This window comes from Glycine soja, chromosome 10 (genome assembly GCF_004193775.1).
Source record: "Glycine soja cultivar W05 chromosome 10, ASM419377v2, whole genome shotgun sequence".
NCBI lineage: Eukaryota > Viridiplantae > Streptophyta > Magnoliopsida > Fabales > Fabaceae > Glycine > Glycine soja.
The window spans coordinates 25902753-25914197 of NC_041011.1; the positions used below are offsets into that span (position 1 = coordinate 25902753).

The 11445-nt window shown below is 35.4% G+C and overlaps 1 pseudogene; it reads left to right on the forward strand.

Annotated features, from left to right (window-relative positions):
• Nucleotides 1-440: 440 nt before the first annotated feature.
• LOC114370057 lies at nt 441-11074 on the forward strand (annotated as a pseudogene).
• Nucleotides 11075-11445: the final 371 nt, after the last annotated feature.

Genomic DNA, 11445 nt, shown 5'->3' on the forward strand with positions numbered 1-11445 from the left:
TCTTGCTCCTCTACCAACTCAATATCTTTCGTTTCACCTTTTATTTTGTAAACTACACTGTAATTTACAAAACAAAAGTTGAAAGGAAAGATATTGAGCTGGTAGACGAGGAAGAAGCACAGATTGGTGCTGATCGTTCTAGTGCAACCTCTAATATATGTGTGTGTGTGTGTGTGTGTGTGTGTGTGTGTGTGTGTGTGTGTGTGTGTGTGTGTGTGTGTGTGTGTGTATTTCAAGGGTCTGTGTGTATCATGAGGATGTGTGTAGTTGTCATGCTAGTAAAATTTGAGGGCAAACTAGTGATCAATGTTGTTTTGTGTGATTACAGATTATGGAAATCTATCCACTATTGCTTTAAGTCTGAAGGACCCTGTTAGTGTGATGGAGAGGAGGGAACGTTTTCTGCAGGGTTTGGGCTTAGCTGATTCTACAAACCAACTATCTTGTGCCTAAAAGCAAGGATGAAATCCTCACCTTATGACTGCCCTTGAGCTTCCTGTGAGTGATTGGGAGGACAAATGGATTGATGTGTACTTCGACATAAGTTCAAAGTTGCTAGACATTTTCAATGCATTTAGCTATGAGCTTTCACGTCTGAACCAGGGAAACCTTCCTCTTAAGTGTGCACTGCATAATTTAGACTTTTTTTTGTTTTGCTTAGCGAAAATAGATAATATATGTGCAAGAGCCAAAGGGCAGGAAGATGAAGACAATCTCTGGACATTGTGTTCCGGTAAAAGACATATAAGTTTCGAAAGCAGTTAAAATTCTCACAAAGTTTGTCTCTGCTGACAATGGTACTTCTCATGTCATCAATGCATATCTCCACCGAGCTTCTGCATCTTTCAACGAGCTTAAGCAGCTCCACAAGGAGCTTGGATCATCTCACTCTCATAAGAAGCACAAAAGGCACAAAACAGAGAATGGTAACGACGGTGGGAAGGTAGTGGGAAATTATGTTCAAAGTGTTGATATTAACAAGGAGCTCAACCTTGGGGATGTGAAATTTGATTAGTTTAAAAGGCAACAAAGTGGTAGTGGGAATGCTGATGGTGAAAATTTTAGTCAACAACTTGATGGTTCTATTGGGTATGAAAGTGAAAATGTGGATGGGGGTGAAATGCATAAGAAGAAGAAAAAGAAGAAGAAGGAAGTTGAGTCCTTGCACGACATAGATAGCACCGTTAAATTTGGAGTGAGCGAAGCTGATGGAAAGCATGTTAGTTCTAGGAACCCTAGCATTGAGAAATGTAGTTCTATGTTAGATAATCTTGTGGGCTAACTAGATCTTGCTAAGGTTAAAAATTTTGCCAAAGGAAAGGTTTTGATGCAAGCAATGTATGGAGTTAAGGTGGAGACTGTATTTATTTACAGGGTGCTTACTGCAGCATTCTCTGGCTCGTCAAAGAAGTTATCAGTCTTGAATGTGGCGGACATACATTCATGGGCTCTAGATTTTAGAAGGTTGCAGAATCTTGTAAATGAGGAAATTAGAGTAAGATTTTCTGGTGGTAAATTTACTGTATTGAATGAGTTGGAAGCGGTTGATGCCTCTGTGAAGATATTATATCCTACTATCTAGGCTGGTGTAGATACCGTTGAGATAGAATGGCTTCTGAAGACTTTTGAGGAATTACGTGCGGGTGCCGAGAAGCTTTCACAAGTAAATGATCTTCTTGCAAAGGTAGTAGATGGGTTTTTTGAAGCCGTTATGACTAGTCGCGATACTTTGCTCAGCTCTGTGAGGTTTGATAAAACTGTAAATTGTTAGACAAGTGACCTCAGATATCTTAAGAAGGGGGGGTTGAATTAAGATATTCCAAACTGTTTCCCCTAATTAAAAATCTATCTTACTTTTTACTTAAGTTATGAATTCCCTTAATGACAATCTTCTTAAATATTAATTCAAATGAAGCAACTTGAATATGAATATAAAGCAATAATAAATAAAGAAGATTAAGGGAAGAGAAAATGCAAACTCAGTTTTATACTGGTTCGGCCACACCCTTGTGCCTACGTCCAGTCCCCAAGCAACCCGCTTGAGAGTTCCACTAACTTGTAAATTCCTTTTACAAGTTCTAAACACACAAGGACAACCCTTCCTTTGTGTTTAGAGATCTTTTACAACAAGAGACTCACAGTCTCTTAATCCCTTAGAGAATGAGAAGAAGAAGAGGAACAAATCTCTCTAGAAAGAGATGGATTTTACAGATTGAGCACTCAATTAATTCCTTAATGAATTGCAATTGAATTGGCCAAGGAATTCTTAAGAGGATAAAATGAATTTGCTCTTTGAGAGGATAAACACTTTGTTGTACTGAAAATCTCTAAGCAATTTCATGTTTAAGTCACATATATATAGACCATTGGTGGTCATGAGTAAAGCCTTTGAAAAGTTGTGACTCTTGAAATTATTTTTCTGAAATTCCTGTCTGGTAATCGATTACATTAATTGTGTAATCGATTACAGCTTTTAAAATTTGAATTAAAACGTTTACTAACTGCTGGTAATCGATTACCAAGATTGTGTAATCGATTACACAGTCTAAAATTTCGAATTCAAATTTTTATAGCTGTTATAAAATGTATTTGGCCACTGGTAATCGATTACATCCTCTGGTAATCGATTACCAGAGAGTAAAACCTTTGAAAAACACTTTTATTTTAAATCACTTGGCCAAACCTTTGCTAATTCAATTAGGAATTCCCTTCCTAATATTCTAGTGATCATCTTGATGTTGTGACTTGTAATCTTGAAGTATTGTCTTGAATTTTCAATCTTGAAAAGCCCATTTGCATCAATTGCAACACATCATCATGATCATCATCAAAACATCAAAGCCAATTGCATCTACAATCTCCCCCTTTTTGATGATGACAATACAATACCTGAAATCAAGATTCAAGCAAGCAACAAACAATTTGTATATAGATAAAATATGCATCCGTTTTCTCCCCCTATATTTCGGAATACATGATCACTTGATTTCTAAGTTTGTTAAGCTTTTTCTTAAGCTTTTGCCTCAACCTTTTTCTCCCCCTTTGGCAACATCAAAAAGCCAAAGAACTCAGAAATCAACACAGTTATAACAATGGAGTAGCAAGATATAAGTATCAGAGTATTAAATACAATAAGCCAAACTCATAATCAAGAAATAATCAAACCAAAATTCAAAGATCATAAAATGTCAACAACCACAAAATATCCAAGACTGAAATTTAAGAACACAAGATAAATAAGCAAAGTACTTAGCATAATAATGTAAATTCTAAGAAACTAAAAGCCAAAATACACGGCTTATAAAAGATAAATATTCAGAATCTAAAATCTAAGAAGACGGAGGAGGTGGTGGAAGATCGAAACTCTGACGAATGTATCCGACATCCTCTTCAAGCTGTGTAAGACGAATGTCCATACCGGCAAAGCGTGAATCTAACGAGTCAAAGCGGTCACCAATATACGAACGAAGACCCCGTAATTCGGAGAGGACTTCATTCATGAGTGCGGAATCTTCACGTTGAGGAGGAGGTGAAGGAGTACGTTCATCTTGAGGAGGGAGTGCATCCTTCTTCAGCCATTGTCCATTCCGATCTTTACGATACCCAAAGGAGGTCACTGCTCCAGCACCAATTGCAAAGGAACGCTTGACTTGAACAAAGGGTTCATCATCAAGCGGAATTTGAAAATGACGCAAAAATAGAGTAATCAAATGTGGATAAGGAAGAGGTGCATTGGCCCGTAATGCCTTATGCATTCGGTACCGAACCAAATGGGCCCAGTCGATCTGACGACCGGTTAGAAAAGCCCACATAAGAATCAAATCCTCCTCAGAGGCTTGTGCTAAATTTGAAGACCGAGGAAGCAAAATTCTAACAATGATATAATGCATGATGCGATTATCAAAAGTTAATGACCCGGCCAACAATCTACCGGTCATGTCAGCTTGATCATTGCAGACCATGCGACGAGCATCATGACTCGAATAATCGAATTTCCAGTCATCAACAATGGTGCCCTCAAAAGGTGCACCTTGACTGGGTAAATGAGTCAAAGAAAAGAAAAGTGACTGATCAATGATCATAGAAGTACCATGCACCTCAGACATAATAATACCATCCTGAATTTTTAAATTGCAGTAGAAGACCTTTACAAGTTCAGGATAATATGGCAATTTAAATGACATGAAATCAACAAGACCAGAATTTTGAAACACTTGATAGCAATCAAACGTTTCATCATTAAAGAACTCTACGTCTAGGTACTTAGGGTCTAAGATTATTCTAGAAGAAAACTGAGAAAGGTACCGTAGACGTTGATCATCGGATGAAAACAGTGTTGATGATCTTGGAGATGACAAAGAAGGAGGAATAGGTGCTGTGGGTGCTCCGGATGGGCCGTGACGGCGATGGGCAGCAGCGGTGGCGGTGGAAGATGATCCCTTTCTCTTCTTTGATGGCTCTGCCATTTGATGAAGTTTTTCTGGATTTTGATCGGTGGAAGTGAAAGAGGAGTGAAAAAGAGGAAGATTGGGCTTTACGGGACGTGATTTGGTGAAGAATTGAGTGAGAATCGAAGGTTTGAAGTTCTAGGTATGGAGGAAAACGTGGAGGAAGCTTTGGCTGCGCAGCAGCTCTGATTTCGTGAGTATTTATAGAAGATGACGCATTGTAATCGATTACAGGTATTGGTAATCGATTACAGGCCCAGTAAGCCTTCTGGTAATCGATTACAGGATGTTGTAATCGATTACAGGCTGTCTGTTCATGTGTAATCGATTACACTGGATGGTAATCGATTACCAGAGCCTATCCTAGGCTAGTTTCTAAGAGAATATCTATATTTATACTCAAATACATCCTATATGACTAATTTGTACTACTAATATACTAAATTCAATCATTCAATTACTATATACACAAGAAATCATAAATCTTATCATAAAAGCAAGAATTCAAACACGATCAAACAAAACAATCTACAATCAAAAGATAAAAAGTAAATCAACCAATCAATCAACCAATCAATTCCTATTTTTCTAAATCTCTTACATCTAAGAGACCTAATTCTCTTCTAATAGAGAAAAACACTTCCTTGGAGAGAGGTTTAGTGAAAATATCAGCAAGTTGATTCTTAGTATCAACAAATTCTAATACACAATCTCCCTTTAAGACATGATCTCTAAGAAAGTGGTGTCTAATCTCTATATGTTTAGTTCTTGAATGTTGAACTGGGTTTTTGGATAGATTTATGGCACTAGTATTATCACACTTAATAGGTATGCGATCAAGAATGATGCCATAGTCAGATAATTGTTGCTTCATCCATAAAATTTGTGCACAACAACTACCGGCAGAGATATACTCCGCTTCAGCAGTAGATAAAGCAACACTGTTTTGTTTCTTACTATGCCATGAGACAAGAGCCGATCCAATAAATTGACAAGTTCCACTTGTACTTTTTCTATCAGTTTTAGATCCGGCAAAATCAGAATCAGAATATCCTATTAAGTTACATGTTGAATTCTTAGGATACCATAATCCTAAATTGATTGTTCCTAATAGATATCTCATGATTCTCTTTACTGCACTTAGATGTGATTGTTTGGGGTTGGATTGAAACCTAGCACACATGCATACACTAAACATAATATCAGGTCTACTAGCAGATAAATAAAGAAGAGATCCGATCATACCTCGATATTGTTTTATGTCTATAGACTGACCAGATTCATCTTTATCTAAGTAACAATTAGTGCTCATTGGTGTAGACATGTGTTTTGCACTATCCATCCCAAATCTTTTGATCAATTCCTTGCAGTATTTGGATTGATTGATGAATATACCTTCTTGAGTTTGCTTGATTTGTAATCCCAGAAAGTACTTTAGTTCTCCCATCATTGACATTTCAAATTCACTTTGCCTATCAAGGGAAAACTCCTTGCACAATGAATCATTAGTGGATCCAAAAATTATATCATCAACATATATTTGAACCAACAAAATATCATTAAGCTTTCTCTTTATGAATAATGTGGTATCCACTTTACCTCTGGAGAATTCTTTTTCAAGAAGAAAATTACTTAATCGTTCATACCATGCCCTAGGGGCTTGTTTCAAACCATAAAGAGCCTTTTGTAATTTATAAACATGGTTTGGTTTATCAGAAATTTCAAAACCAGGGGGTTGTTCAACATATACCTCTTCTTGAATTAAGCCATTTAGAAAGGCACTCTTAACATCCATTTGATAAAGTTTAAAGCTCATTATGGATGCATATGCCAAAAGCATTCTAATGGCTTCTAATCTTGCAACAGGAGCATATGTTTCTTCATAGTCTATCCCCTCTTCTTGATTATACCCTTTTGCTACTAACCTGGCTTTATTTCTAATAATTATACCATGTTCATCTAATTTATTTCTAAAAACCCATTTTGTTCCAATGACAGGATAATTTTCAGGTTTTTCTACTAATTTCCATACATTGTTTCTTTCAAATTGGTTTAGTTCTTCTTGCATGGCAATGATCCAATTATCATCTACTATGGCTTCTTTTATATTTTTAGGTTCAATCATAGATACAAAAGCCATATTATTGCATAAATCTTTAAGAGAATGTCTAGTTGTTACCCCTTTTGAGATATCACCAATTATGTTGTCGAGGGGATGATCTCTTGAAGTTTTCCATTCTCTTGGGAGTACATCATTGGATTTGCCTTCTTCTGGAGGATCTTCATTGTTTCCTTTGTCATTTCCTTTGGAATCTTGTTCATGAATGTTCATATGTTCTAAAGAATCTGCAATGTCATCTAGCATATTCTTTGTTGACAATATAGCATTAGATTCATCAAAGGTAACATGAATGGATTCCTCTATATTCATAGTTCTCTTATTATATATTCTATATGCTTTGCTTTGTAAAGAATATCCAAGAAAAATGCCTTCATCAGATTTTGCATCGAATTTTCCTAGATTATCTTTACCATTATTAAGTACAAAGCACTTGCAACCAAAAACATGTAGATGAGAAATATTAGGTTTTCTACCGTTAAATAACTCATATGGGGTTTTCTTTAAAATAGGTCTTATCAAGGCTCTATTCATGATGTAACATGCAGTATTGACAGCTTCAGCCCAAAAATACTTTGGAAGAGAAGTATCATTTAATAAAGTTCTTGCAATTTCTTCCAATGACCTATTTTTCCTCTCAACAACTCCATTTTGTTGAGGAGTTCTTGGTGCAGAAAAATTATGTTCAATACCATGTTCATCACAAAATAATTCAAAATCTTTATTTTCAAATTCACCCCCATGATCACTTCTAATGGATGCAATCTTGAGATTTTTCTTGTTTTGTATGACTTTAGCAAGTTTCCTAAATGCATGGAATGAATCACTTTTATGTGTAATAAATAATGTCCAAGTATATCTAGAGAAATCATCAACTATAACTAAAGCATAGTAATTTCCTCCAAAACTCATGGTTCTAGATGGACCAAATAGATCCATATGCAATAACTGTAATGGTCGAGTGGTTGAAACAACATTTTTAGATTTGAATGAGACTCTTGTTTGTTTGCCCTTTTGACATGCATCGCATAATTTATCTTTTTCAAATTTCAATTTAGGCAAACCAACTACTAAATCTTTTGAAATTAATTTATTTAAGTGATCCATGTTTATGTGAGCAATTCTTTTATGCCATAACCATGGATCATCATCTTTACTAAGAAAGCAATGATTGTTTTCTTGTTTTATGCTTAAGTCTATCATGTAAACATTATTGACTCTATGTCCTACATGCTTTATATTAATGTCATGCTTATGTTCTATAAGACATTTCTGAGAATCAAATGATACTAGATAGCCTTTGTCACATAGTTGACTAACGCTAAGCAGGCTATGCTTAAGACCTTCAACAAGTAGAACATTTTCAATGGAGTTTGAAGAATTTGTACCTATTTTACCCACTCCAAGAATTCTACCTTTGTTGTTGTCACCATATGTTACATGCCCGCTTTTCTTTGGAGATATGTGTGTAAAATTTGATGCATCTCCAGTCATATGTTTTGAGCATCCGCTATCTATGTACCACTTCTTTCTCAAAGATACCTGCATAATCAAGTTTTTGACTTAGGTACCCAAATTTTATTGGGTCCTTGCATGTTAGTATAAACTGAGGATCCTTTTGGGACCCATATCATTTTAATATTACTGTAATTTTTCTTGAAGTAGCAAGTTGATATGCCATGTCCTCTTCTTCCACAGTAAAAACAAGTGATGGAATTAGAATTACATTTTTGTGTGGAAGTGGAAAAGTTTTTATAAACCTTTTGTAGTTTTTCAGATTTATACCCTAGTCCATTTTTATTTGACACATATCTTTGTTTACTTAATATAACATCTAAATTATTTCTACTATATGAAAATTTTGCAAGTGAATTTTTTAACTCTTTAATTTCTTTTACATATTTATCACAACAACTACAAGAATCTGTTATTTTCTTGTCATTAATAGTGGAGATATTAACTTTTTCATTTGTTTTAGAGATTGAAACTTCATTTCTAAGAAGATCTAATTCTTTGTTTAATTTTGAAATTTCATTTTCTAAATTTGAAATTGTTTTCTTTGATGATGAAACTAATTTTGCAAGTTTAATTGATTCTTTATGCAAATCAGCAAATGCATCTTGCAATTCATCAAAAGAAATAGATAAGTTGTTTGAAGATGTTACCTCTTCATCACTTTCGTAACTTTTTGCCATAAGGCAAAGATTTATCTCTTCATTTTCAGAATCATCAGAGGATTCCAAATCATTTTCATCCCATGTGATGTATGCTTTCTTTAGTTTCTTCTCACTATGATTTTTCTTTTCAGATTTTTCCATCTTTTTCTTGAAGATGGGACAATCAACCCTCAGATGTCCAGGTTGATTGCATTCAAAGCATTTTAGAGTAGAGGATGAATTTTCTGTCCTTCTCTTTGATTTAAAATTTGGTCGCCTCTGATTTCCTCTTACTTTAAGAAATTTGTTGAATCTTTTTACAAAGAAACTTAGATCATCATCATCATCTGCATCATTATCCTGATCACTTTCTTCTTGAATTGAGGATGATGCTTTAAGAGCAATTCCTTTCTTTTTCTTGTCATTTTCTTCATTTTGGTGCAATCTCAATAGTTCCATCTCGTGTTCCTGCAACTTACCAAATAAAGTGGCAAGAGACATGTTAGACAAATCTCTTGATTCAGAAATAGCCGTTACTTTGGGTTGCCATTCTCTACTTAAACATCTTAGCACCTTGTTTATAAGATCTTCATTTTGAAATTCTTTGCCTAAGGCTGCTAGATGATTTACTATATGTGTAAATCTCTTTTGCATACTCTGAATATTTTCATTTGTATTCATTCTAAATAATTCATACTCATGAGTTAGTGCATTTATCCTAGATCTTTTAACATCTGTAGTTCCTTCATGTGTTAATCGAAGAGTGTCCCACATTTCCTTAGCACTCTTGCAATTTGAAACTCTGAAATATTCATCCATTCCTAGGGCAGATGTTATTATGTTTTTGGCTTTTAGGTTGTATTGTACTCGTTTTCTATCCTCTTCAGACCATCTATCTCTAGGTTTTTCTATGGTTATGCTTTCACTTGATGAACTACCATCTATTGAAACTCTTTCTACTGTGGTGGGTATATAAGGCCCTATTTCAATGGCTTCCCAGATATTTAGATCTATTGCCTCGATAAAAATCTGCATTCGGGTTTTCCAGTAGTGGTAACCCTCTCCATTAAAGATTGGAGGTCTATTGATAGAATTCCCTTCTGGAAATAAGGAATTTGCTGAGGCCATCTTTTTCTTGAAGCTTCTAAACTTTGTACAAGAATGAAGCTCTGATACCACTTGTTAGACAAGTGGCCTCAGATATCTTAAGAAGGGGGGGTTGAATTAAGATATTCCAAACTGTTTCCCCTAATTAAAAATCTATCTTACTTTTTACTTAAGTTATGAATTCCCTTAATGACAATCTTCTTAAATATTAATTCAAATGAAGCAACTTGAATATGAATATAAAGCAATAATAAATAAAGAAGATTAAGGGAAGAGAAAATGCAAACTCAGTTTTATACTGGTTCGGCCACACCCTTGTGCCTACGTCCAGTCCCCAAGCAACCCGCTTGAGAGTTCCACTAACTTGTAAATTCCTTTTACAAGTTCTAAACACACAAGGACAACCCTTCCTTTGTGTTTAGAGATCTTTTACAACAAGAGACTCACAGTCTCTTAATCCCTTAGAGAATGAGAAGAAGAAGAGGAACAAATCTCTCTAGAAAGAGATGGATTTTACAGATTGAGCACTCAATTAATTCCTTAATGAATTGCAATTGAATTGGCCAAGGAATTCTTAAGAGGATAAAATGAATTTGCTCTTTGAGAGGATAAACACTTTGTTGTACTGAAAATCTCTAAGCAATTTCATGTTTAAGTCACATATATATAGACCATTGGTGGTCATGAGTAAAGCCTTTGAAAAGTTGTGACTCTTGAAATTATTTTTCTGAAATTCCTGTCTGGTAATCGATTACATTAATTGTGTAATCGATTACAGCTTTTAAAATTTGAATTAAAACGTTTACTAACTGCTGGTAATCGATTACCAAGATTGTGTAATCGATTACACAGTCTAAAATTTCGAATTCAAATTTTTATAGCTGTTATAAAATGTATTTGGCCACTGGTAATCGATTACATCCTCTGGTAGTCGATTACCAGAGAGTAAAACCTTTGAAAAACACTTTTATTTTAAATCACTTGGCCAAACCTTTACTAATTCAATTAGGAATTCCCTTCCTAATATTCTAGTGATCATCTTGATGTTGTGACTTGTAATCTTGAAGTATTGTCTTGAATTTTCAATCTTGAAAAGCCCATTTGCATCAATTGCAACACATCATCATGATCATCATCAAAACATCAAAGCCAATTGCATCTACATAAATGATCATTCCCCAGGCCGTAACAGAGACATGCAACTAGTTCACTAATTATGCAGTAGCCTAACTCTGGTAGGTTTTGGGGGGTGTTCCTTTGTAGGATTAGTAGTATTTTTGATCTTTTAGTATTTTTTGTGGGTGGTTGTGTGTGTGTGTGTGTGTGGCTGTGTGTGTGTATGTGGGTGTGGGTGTGTGTGTGGTTGTGTATGTGTGTGTGTGTGTGTGTGTGGGTATGTGGGTGTATGTGTGTGTGTTTGTGTGTGTGTGTGTGTATGTGGATGTGTGTGTGTGGCTATGTGTGTGTGTGTGTTTGTGTGTCTGTGGCTGTGTGTGTGTGTGTGTGTGTGTATGTGTGTATGTGTGGGGGTATGTGTGTGTGTGTGTGTGTGTGTGTGTGTGTGTGTGTGTGTGTGTGTGTGTGTGTGTCGCTGTGTGTGTGTGTGTGGTTGTGT